This window comes from Chrysochloris asiatica, unplaced genomic scaffold (assembly GCF_000296735.1).
Source record: "Chrysochloris asiatica unplaced genomic scaffold, ChrAsi1.0 scaffold00174, whole genome shotgun sequence".
Classification (NCBI taxonomy): domain Eukaryota; kingdom Metazoa; phylum Chordata; class Mammalia; order Afrosoricida; family Chrysochloridae; genus Chrysochloris; species Chrysochloris asiatica.
The window spans coordinates 6425919-6436390 of NW_006408692.1; the positions used below are offsets into that span (position 1 = coordinate 6425919).

Genomic DNA, 10472 nt, shown 5'->3' on the forward strand with positions numbered 1-10472 from the left:
AAAGTGCCATGGATTGCCAAAAGAACCAATAGATCTGTTTTGGAAGAAGTGCAGCCAGAGTGCTCCTTGGAGGCCAAGATGGCTAAGCTTCGTCTCTCCTACTTTGGACATATTGTCCGGAGGAAATAGTCGCTGGAGAAGGATATCATGCTGGGTAAGGTTGAGGGTCAGAGAAAAACAGGAAGATCCCTAATGAGATGGATTGACCAGGTGGCATCATTGATGGACTCAAGTGTGGCAGAGGTAGTAAGGTTGGCCCAGGATCAGACATTGTTTCGTTCTGCTGTGCATGGGGTCGCTATGAGTGAGTTCCGATTCAATGGCTCCTGATAACAACAACGACATTGTTACAATATCAGGTCCGCCATTTTAGGCTATACCTTCTGGGTTCTTCCCTCTCCCCTCCCTTCAACTCCATTTTGTCTGTTTCCCCGCCCTAAGCTACAAGGCTCATAGTTTAAAGGACAACATGGCTTTTGATAGGCCAGAGCTAAATCACCCCAGCAATGACCACTCCCTTCCTGTTGACCCTCTCTCTTCTTCTTCTCCTCTCTTCTGCCTCCTGCCTTCTCTCTCTGGCAGAGGTTACCTTCCTCACCCTGAATAAAAGTCTCTAGCGGGGCCATCTGGTGTGCGGTATGGTTGGTGAGCGGTGAGCGACCCCGGGGTTTGTTTTCCCTTTCAGCTATTAGTTGAAATTGACTTGTTGGCTTGTGGCAGCGGGGAGTGTCAAGTGTGGGGAGGGATATAGTGTTCTCTCTATTGTTGTTGTGAAGTGCTGTTGAGTCCATTCTGATTCATAGCAACTCGTTAAAAGACACTGGAATTGTCCCACAAACTTTCTGAAGTTCCCTTTTATTTCTTTTCTGTTGTTGTTCAACAACCAGCTCGTGCTTCACCCATACTGGCTTTACTCCTAAAACAACCCTGTTAGGGAAGTGTTAACATTTTTTCCTACAGATTAGAATAAGAAACACAAAGAGGTGGCCAAGTTGTCAAGAGTATGTTAAGACTCATGGCAACCCCATATGTGTCAGAATAATCATGAGTGCTCCATTGGAGTTTCAGTGACTGATTATTGGAAAATGGATCAGCAGGCCTTTCTTCCTAATGCATCTTTAATATGTTTAAACTTTTAAACTTCTTTAGAGATTTTCTTTCTCCTCCAGAGTGTTTCCTGTAATCTCTGTGCTCTTATAGGCACTTCCTGGACCAACTAGCAAAGAGCGGGAAAAAAACACCCTCATTATAAACCTCAATTTTCATCAGCTTCATTGCTTTTTAAAATTTCACTTCTTAAATTATCTCCAGTTTATCTATATTGTTAGTTAGTGAATTAGCTAGTATATTCCGCTAGTATATTCAGCATCCTCTGATTCCTGGTAAATCCCATGCACGACGGTCCTGTGGCATTTCTGTGAATGGTTGTGGATCTGATATTAAGAAGCTCCATGGAATGCTATTTAGCGTCATAGCAACATATAAGCCACCACTTGCTGATGGGCAGTGATGGTACATGAAGTGCATTGGCCAGGAATAGAACCTGGATCTTTTGCAGGGAAGGCCAGAATTCTACCACTGAACCACACTACTGCCTGTTGTTGTCAAGTGTCATTGAGTCAGTTCTGGCTCATAGCAACCCTGTATGAGGTTTCCAAGGAGTAACTGGTGAGCTTAAACTGCTGACCTTGAGGCTCAAACTGACTTTGCAGTCTAGTGCCACATTAGGACTCCTACACTACCTGCTAGGTTCTCTTAACCAGTTTCGTTGAGTTGACTGACTCATGGCAACCCCAGGTATGTCAGAGTAGAACTGTTTTCCATTGGATTTTGATGGCTGACTTTTCTGAAGTAGATTACGAGTAGTTTCTTCTGAGACACAACTGGGCGGACTTGAACCTTCAACTTTTCAGTTAGTAGTCAAGCTTGTAACCATTTGTACTGCTAAGGAAACCTCCTGCCCATCCTCCCACCCTCATATTACTTAGAAACGTCTTAACACCTGGAGACCATGTGTAGGTTGGTGGCTTGTTTTAGCTGTTCCCATTGCTTTTCACAATAATGCCCTTTTGTTCAAACCATATCATATCAATGTGGGTGTATGGTAATTATTTGCTAAGCAAATGTTTTAATTTAGTATTTGAAATGAGAAAACCAATGGACAGCACACTTGAAATTGAAGCTTAGCTCAAATGTTAACTGTGATAAACATTTCACTTAATCCCTCTGAGACTTAAGTTTTTGCCTCTGCTGAATGGAGATCCTAATGATTGTCCTGCACAGCTAAAGTGAAAATCCAGTAGTTAAAAGACATTGTAGTCTTTGAAGCATCTTACAGATGTTAGGTACACAGAAAACACTGCCATCTGTCCAACCAAACTCATTGTCTCCTCCTTCCTGCTAATGAGTTTCTGTCTGGATCCAGGTTGGTTACAAAATGAGGCATTTTCTAGCCTCTCTTGCAGCTAGGTATGACCATGTGCCTTTAAGATCCACCAACAGAATATATGGGGGAAAGATGTTTATAATCTTTGCCTCATTTACATTGCAGGGAATTTCTAGCCCTAGACTTCAACTTATCCTTTTTCTAATGGGTTGTGAGGGTAATTAGCAGAGTGACTTTAGAAGACAACTATCTTTAAACTTTGTTTTTGCTGTTGTTAAATGCCATTGAATCTGTTTCAACTCATAGCAAACCAGTGTTGAGTTTCCAAGTGACTAATGAGCTTGAACCACAGACCTTGAGGTTCAAGTTGACTTTGCAGTCCTGCACATAAACCCACAGTGACACACCAGAACTCTTTAAACTGGCTCCCTAAAAAAATAAAAATAAAAGGGGGACAGGATAGATAGAGCCACTCTCCAGAACCATTTTGTGAGAGACACATAAATCTCTATTTTGTTTGAGCCTTTATACTTATAGGTCTTATTGTAACAGTAGTTTAACCTACTGCAACTAAGGCTGGCATTATTATTGAGTCTGTTTTGATAGATTCATGGAGTAATAGAGCTAGAGGGAACCAAAGAAGTCATCTTGCAAATAAAATAATGCTTGAAAAGGAAACAAATTTTACTTGGTCAAAGATGAGGTTAGTTACAGAGCTAGAATTAATCTAGGCTAGTGCAAAGCTCTTTGCATTACACAATACTGCCCCTTTGTAAAGACAGCAATAACCATATAGAGTCTAATACCTTACAGGTTGTACATGCAGAACATTGGAACAGATGCACAATGTGTTAATGCACATTTTTACAATCCATCTAAAAATGGCAAGTTAGAGATGTAGAGGTTTATCTAATCTGTTCTGTAGAAATCAGATTGGCTAGTCAGGGCCTTTTAGAGCACCATCTCTGGGGCTTCTTTTATTACGTTTTGGGCACGATGGCCCGTATGTCAGATAAAGAATTGCAAACCCTGTGGTTCTTTGTGAGAACAGTCTCAAGAAAAGGTGGTCAACCTAAAAGTGGTCCTGGGTGTTTAAGCCACGGCTGCTGAGAGCTTTTCTGCTCAAAAAGAGTGATCTAAAATGGCTTCTCAAAACACAACGCAACAAGAAAGAGACAGGAGATTATGTTTTTAGCATTTGAACCAGAACACACTCACTCTGCTTTAAAAGGTCTTATGGGACCAAAAAAAAAAAGCCCAGGGAAACAGAAGTTGCTATTCTCATTAAAGGAGAGAGGTATTTTTATTCACATCAGTTAATTTAACACGCCTTGAAGGGGCCTCTTCCAGGGCAGCAGTATTAAAGTAGCAGCTTACTTGCAGATTATAAACAAACATTAGTCAACTTTATTTACAAAAGTTGGTGCACAGATAAAAAGGAAAAGAATTACCTCTTACCTGACAGATGGAATGAATCCCAAGGGTCTCTTCTAGCCTTGTAACAATAAGCTGTGAAAGAAACTTGGAATTAAATCCCAACTCTTTGACCATGACTTATAAATCTCTCCGTGACCTGGCTCATGCCTATCTCTTGTCTTCACATCATAAACCTCTGTCCTTAGCTCTGTTGAGAAGTAACATGTCACCATTTTTTTTCTGTCCTTTCACCATAAGCTCTTTCCAGATGTACAAGTCTTTATATCTATTCATATACCTAGCTACTTTACCTCTTCTTAGGTATCAACTTCAATAGTGTCTCCTTAGAGAAGTCTCCCCTACAAAAGGGGATTCTGTGCACTCCATTTTGTCCTCAGTATAGATCATTTCCTTTATTAGTCTTATAGCACTTGGAATTAATTCTATGGATAATGACTTCATTGGCTGATGCCCCATTTTGACCATATCCAGTTGCTGCTAACTCTATTCTGAACCATGACTACCCCACATGTGTCATTAGAATAGGATGTCCAATAGCTGATTTTTAAGTAGGTTGACAATACCTTTCTTCTAAGATGCCTCTGGGTGGGCTCAAACCTCCAGCTTATCAGTTAGGAAGCAAGCATATTAAGCATTTACATTACCCAGAAATTCTATTTTGACAATATAGTTGTTTGTTGTTAAGTGCCATCAAATTGGTTCCGATCCATAGCAACTCTGTAGAGGGTTTCCAAAGGAGTGGCTAGTGGGTTCTTTGTGATTCAAAATGACCTTGCAGTCCAGTGCATTATCCTGTTGCACCACACAAAATTCAATCTTGGGATTGTTTTTAAATTCCTTATTGAGACAAAGCTAGAGTTTAGTTAAGGAGAAAGTAAAACCAAGAGAGTAGGAATGGATACTGGGATTTATACTGTGGATAGGGTTTCTTTGGGATGGCAGAAAAGCTCAAGTCGACTCCCAAAGGGAGAGTCAATCTAGTATGGGAGTTGGATGGAAAATGGTCAAGATGAAGAAGGTTAGGAAATTGAAAAGAAGTCAAGTCTATGAAGCAGAAGGAAAGTCAGAGAAAGCGAGAGTCTTAAATAGACTAAGACTCATCTCCATGTCCAGCTCTACAACAGACGCATCAGTGCTTCCTTGGATAGCCAGGTCTGAGACTGTTCTCAGTATCTTCGAGGGCCTGGATGATCATGGTGGGTCTTGGACTCGAGCCAGTGGCTCTATCTCCCTCTGAAGGTGATGTTACAGTTTTTGGGTCAGACAACTGGAGCATGGTTCTTTTTCTCTCTGATGTTATCCCTAATTCCAGACTCTATGCATGCATCTCATTAACAGGATGGTATTCTACAGTCCTGATAGCTGATTTCCCTAATGTCTGTTTTATACCTTTGGTCTAGAAGAAGTTTGCATGCCTAGATTGCCTTTTGACTCATCCCAAATCCTGTCTATGCCCTGTTCATATTTTAAAACTCTCTTAAGATTTGCTTCTTTTAATGAGAATTCACCTTTGACTTCTCAGTGAGGAACCCAGAAATCTTCCTTGTTTGCAAACTACCCTCTAGTGCAGATGGTCCTCTTTAGACTCTGCCTTTCTGTTGTTATAGTAACGGCAGATGTCCCTTCTGGAATGTTATGCTTCCTGAAGACACTATTGTGAGGATCATAAGAGAGATTTAGTTGCTCCCAACTCAATTTCAGATTAAAGAAAAAAAAAAAAAAAAACTGCGCCCACGAATGTATTTGTTTTTGGCAATATAGAAAACAGGAGAAATTGACAGGATAATAGACCCAAATCTTGGCACAAAGTAGAATGAGGTACATGACAGAATCTGCTACCTACATTCTATATTACTAAAGAAAACATATACTAGTAATTTATATGTACTTTGATTATCAGAGTAAATATAAAATATATGGGTCAAAAGCAGTAAATAACATGATAAATAGTCTAAAATACAAGGGATTCATTTACTTAGTTTTGATTTTAATGTTGGTAAAATGAATGAAACAATGTATTTACATGCGGAGAGCCATATTACCATAAGTATATATGTTAAAACAGGAAGCATAAATTGTAGTTAGATTTAGTAATGGCCGATGGTATGCTTGAATGTTTCTTTGTGATTAAATGTGAACAATTGCTCCTTTAAGGTAAAGGTCTGTGTATGTGTGATTAATCAGATTGAAATGAAAGTACAGACAGCTCATGCCATGCGTAGTTATCAGAATGATTGATTTTAGTCTGTGCTTCTAGGTGAAAAAATATCTGTTAATAACCCCAGCAGCCAAGCCCCTGATGTCAATGATAGTGCAATGATTTGTGCACATTCTGCATTATCGAGCTCATTTGCAGCTATAGGGCCTACACAATGATCCATTGGATCACAAAATTATAACATGAAAAAAAAGTGACATCCAGATTTATGCAACAGTTATGACTGCAAAGTGCATTTCATCAGTGAGAAGTTTAAAATTGCTGCTGTTGTAGCTGTCACAGGCATGTTATTTCTTTGGTTTGTGTGTAGGCAAGGCTGTCAAGCTTTTATCACACAAACTGGTGTTTTTGTGTACCGTAGCTCTCTGCCTGCTGGTGACAGCCAATCTCTGAGTCGTGTTGTTATTAAGTCTTCAGCTTTAAGATAGTACTTTACCAACTTGGATGAATTACACTTGATCATAAATACCTTAATGTTTTACTGGGTATAAAATGTTCCAAACAAAATTGGAAAACAGTTCTGCCATAAGTATTAGTGGATTGTGGTGGGACAGCTGCTCTCTAACATAGGGGAAATGGTGTCAGATTCAGAAGCATGCGTTCCAGGTCCTCTCAACATGAAGGACCAGAGTTAACAGGATGCATCTCTTCTGAAACTCAGGGGTCTTCCCCCACACCGTAACCCATTCTTTACACCCAGCCACTGTATTACCTATTTGTCAAACATGCCAACCTTGTGCTTTCCTACAAAGAATCTTGCCCTGTCTCACAATTAACAAGATGTTTGTTTCAAGATGCATGCTTGTCCATAATGTCTAGAGACATTATTTGGGAGTTCTGGTGTGGCACTAGTTCTGTAGAATAAGTACTAGACTGCAAGGTGGTAATTCAGACCCACCAGCTGCTCCTTGGAAACCCTATACTGGGTTGCTATGAGACATAACTGACTCAACAGCACTTAAAGACAATAATAACAACTCTCTTTCAGATTGTTATTATTATTTTTTTTAATCAAGTGTGGCACTTTTCCTATAGCACTGTACTGCAAGGTCGGTTTGAAACCCAAGGTGGGTGGTTCAAACTCAACAGCTACTCCTCAGAAACCCTACATAAGGTTGGAACCAACTCATTGACACTTAACAACAACAACATAGTTGTTTGTGGTTCATTGCTATTAAGAAACTGGGAGAAATCAGCAAAGTAATAGAACTGAATCTTGGCATAAATCAATGAGGTGACTATTATTTATTTTGAAACTTTTTTATTGTGAACTTAGTGAAGGTTTACAGAGAAGATCATCAGATTCACATCCAACAAATCACACACTATGTTTTATCTCAATGATTACAACCCCCTGCATGTAACAACAGTAATCTGACTTCCTCCTTTTGGGTTCCATTTCCATTCCACCCTTCTTCCCAACCCCTCTGAAACTTGTCCCCAGGTGAATGTTCCCTTTGGATCTTGAATGGTTAGAATGATGAACATATCAGGTGTCTTTTGTATGAAGAAATATAATACCTAATGAGTTATACCTTTATGGAAAGAAATATAATGCTAGAAACTTATCTGAATTTTGATTATTAAGGAACATTGTGAGATAAATATGTGGATTTATGTCAGTTCCACCACTTGTCTGTCACTTTGTTGTACTGTGGTGGCTTGTGTGTTACTGTGATGTTGGAAGCTATGCAGCCAGTATTTTAAATAGTAGCAGAGTACACCAATGGTGGACAGGTTTCAATTGAACTTCCAGACTCAGACAGAGAAAGAAGAAGAGAGACTACTTCTGATTGGCTACCTTCTGTTGAATGGTGACTGCTATTTCGACTAAAAACCTTATAAATAACAGTGTCAGCCCCAGAATATTGAATGTGAAAACATGATTAATAGCACCAGTATATTGTCAGATATAGTGCTGAAAGATGAGCCCCTTGGGTTGGAAATCAATTAAAATACAACTGGGGAAGCATTGCCCCTCAAAGTAGAGTTGACTGGTAAAGTGAATGGCGTAAAGATTTCGGGGCCTTCATTTACTGATGGGGTACAACTCAAAATGTAGGGAAATAGCTATAATATCCATTGATAATCAGAACATGGAATGTAGGAAATATGAATCTAGGAAAATTGAAAGTTGTCAACAATGAAATGGAACACATAAAGATCAATATCCTAGGAATTAGTGAGCTCAAATGGACTGCACTGGCCATTTTGAATCTGGCAATCATACGGTTGCCTATGCTGAGAATGACAAACTGAAAAGTAATAGAATCACATTCATCATCAAAAAGAATAGTTCAAGATCTATCTTGAAGTATAATAATGTTGTCTGTGATAGGCTATTATGACTACGCCTACAAGGAAGACATTCAGAAGAGTCTGGTTCTCCTCTTCCTATGCTTTCTTAGCCTGGAAGTTCAATTAAAATCACTATTATTCAAATTCCACACTATCCACTAAAGCCAGTGATGACAAAATTGAAGATTTCTACCAACTTCTTCAGTCTGAAATTGATCAAACACACAATCAAGATGTATTGCTAAGTACTGGCAATTAGAATGCAAAGGTTGGGAGCAAAGAGGAAGGATCAGTGATTGGAAAATATGCCCTTCGTGATAGAAATGATGCTGGGGATCTCATAATAAAATTTTGCAAAACCAATGACTTCTTCATTACATTATTTTAAACAACATAAATTACAACTATGGGCTATACTGGAGATTCCTAGGGATGGAAAGAGAGTTGGAGGCACACAGAGTCCAGGCCAAGGACAGGCTCAAAAGGTGGCCTACAGGTGAAGAAATGGCAGGCTGAGCAGATTTACGCTACAGAAGACAGCATAAGTGCGGGCTTCATGGAAACTGAAGAGGCCCAACCTGCAAAAGTGGCCCGTCTTCCCTCCACTCTCAGGGGATGAACTCCTGGGTGAGAAAGAAGAAATAAGGAAAATTCCAGTCCCAGCTAACAGATAGACACCACTGAAAGAGAATTGGATGAAGATATTTACTCCTATTGTGAAACATTTGGGACTTCAAATATACTTTAAGTTGAAATCAAGAAATGTAGAACTCAGGGCTTGTAAAGAAACCAGGGATGTTAGTGCTCTGACAAAAACCACTGATTTTGTGAAAGTCTTTATTCTGGGATGTTAGGTGGAAAGTGCACTGGTCTTCATTAGGTTGGATGACCTCTTCCTAGAGTCTTTTGAAATCACAGATGTTACACCTTTAAAAGGAGATCACCTTCTGAGAGTAATAGGACAAATCATTGGCAAAGGAGGGAAAACCAAGTTCACCATCGAGAATGTGACCCAGACATGGATAGCTCTGACTGACATCAGAGTTCACAATCCTGGCTCTTTCCAAAACACCACGATGACAAGAACTGCCATTTGCAACCTCATTCTGGAAAACCCTCCATCAAAGGTTTATGGCAATATCCGTGATGTAGCTAGCAAAGCAGCATCGATTCTGACTTCAAATTAGAGACTCTGTCTTTTACCTTGTGATTGGAATTGAGAGACAAAGCTCATACACTCTACCAATGATCACAAGAAACCATGTGCAGATGTCTTCAGTCACTTCTGCCTTTCTCAGCCAGAAACTGAGACAGAAAAGTAAAGTGTGGATATGACTTAACAGCTTTCAGGATAATTTAAAGATCAGAAGTTCATGCCATTGTTAAACTTTCACATTAAATACAATATATATTTTCCCTCTAAGTCACATGAGGCAGATTTGTATTATTTATAATTTGCTCATGAGAGGAAAACTTTTTGCTTAAACAACTCTTTTGTATGAATCTGCAAGGTTTTTATTTATAAATTTATAACTTCCTTAAATTTATAAAAACTTCCCTGTGAATTTTATCTTGAGGAATTATCTTAGGAAAAAAAAATCTATAATGCATGACCTCTCTTAATACTGGGGGTGTTGTGTTAGAAAGGTTAGAAAAAGTTTAGCAGTTTTCACTATTTTATGTGAACCAAGACAAGCTAATATTTGTACCTGTTTTGCAGCTTTTAAAATTAAAGCCCTATGTCACACACACACACACACACACACAAAGACAACTATATACATGGATTTCACCAGATGTAATACACAGAAGTCAAATTGACTACATCTTTTGGAAGAGCCGGTGGAAAAGGTCCATAGCATCAGCAAAAACAAGGCCAGCAGTTTCCTGTAGAAAAGACCATCAATTGCTTAAATGCAAGTTCAGGCTGAAGCTGAAGAAAAAACGAGTGCCTCAGAGTCAAAATATGACCTTGAACATATCCCACCAGAATTTAGAGATCATCTCTAGAACAGATTTGATAACATTAGACACTAAAGACTGAAGACCAGAAAAGCTGTGAAATGACATCAAGAACATCTTACAAGAAGAAAGAAAATTTCACAAAGAAGGCAAGAAAGAAGTAAAAGACCA

The 10472-nt window shown here is 39.2% G+C and overlaps 1 pseudogene; it reads left to right on the forward strand.

Moving 5' to 3' along the window:
• The window catches only part of LOC102815885, a 69245-nt pseudogene extending 59719 nt beyond the window's left edge, over window positions 1–9526 (forward strand).
• Window positions 9527–10472: the final 946 nt, after the last annotated feature.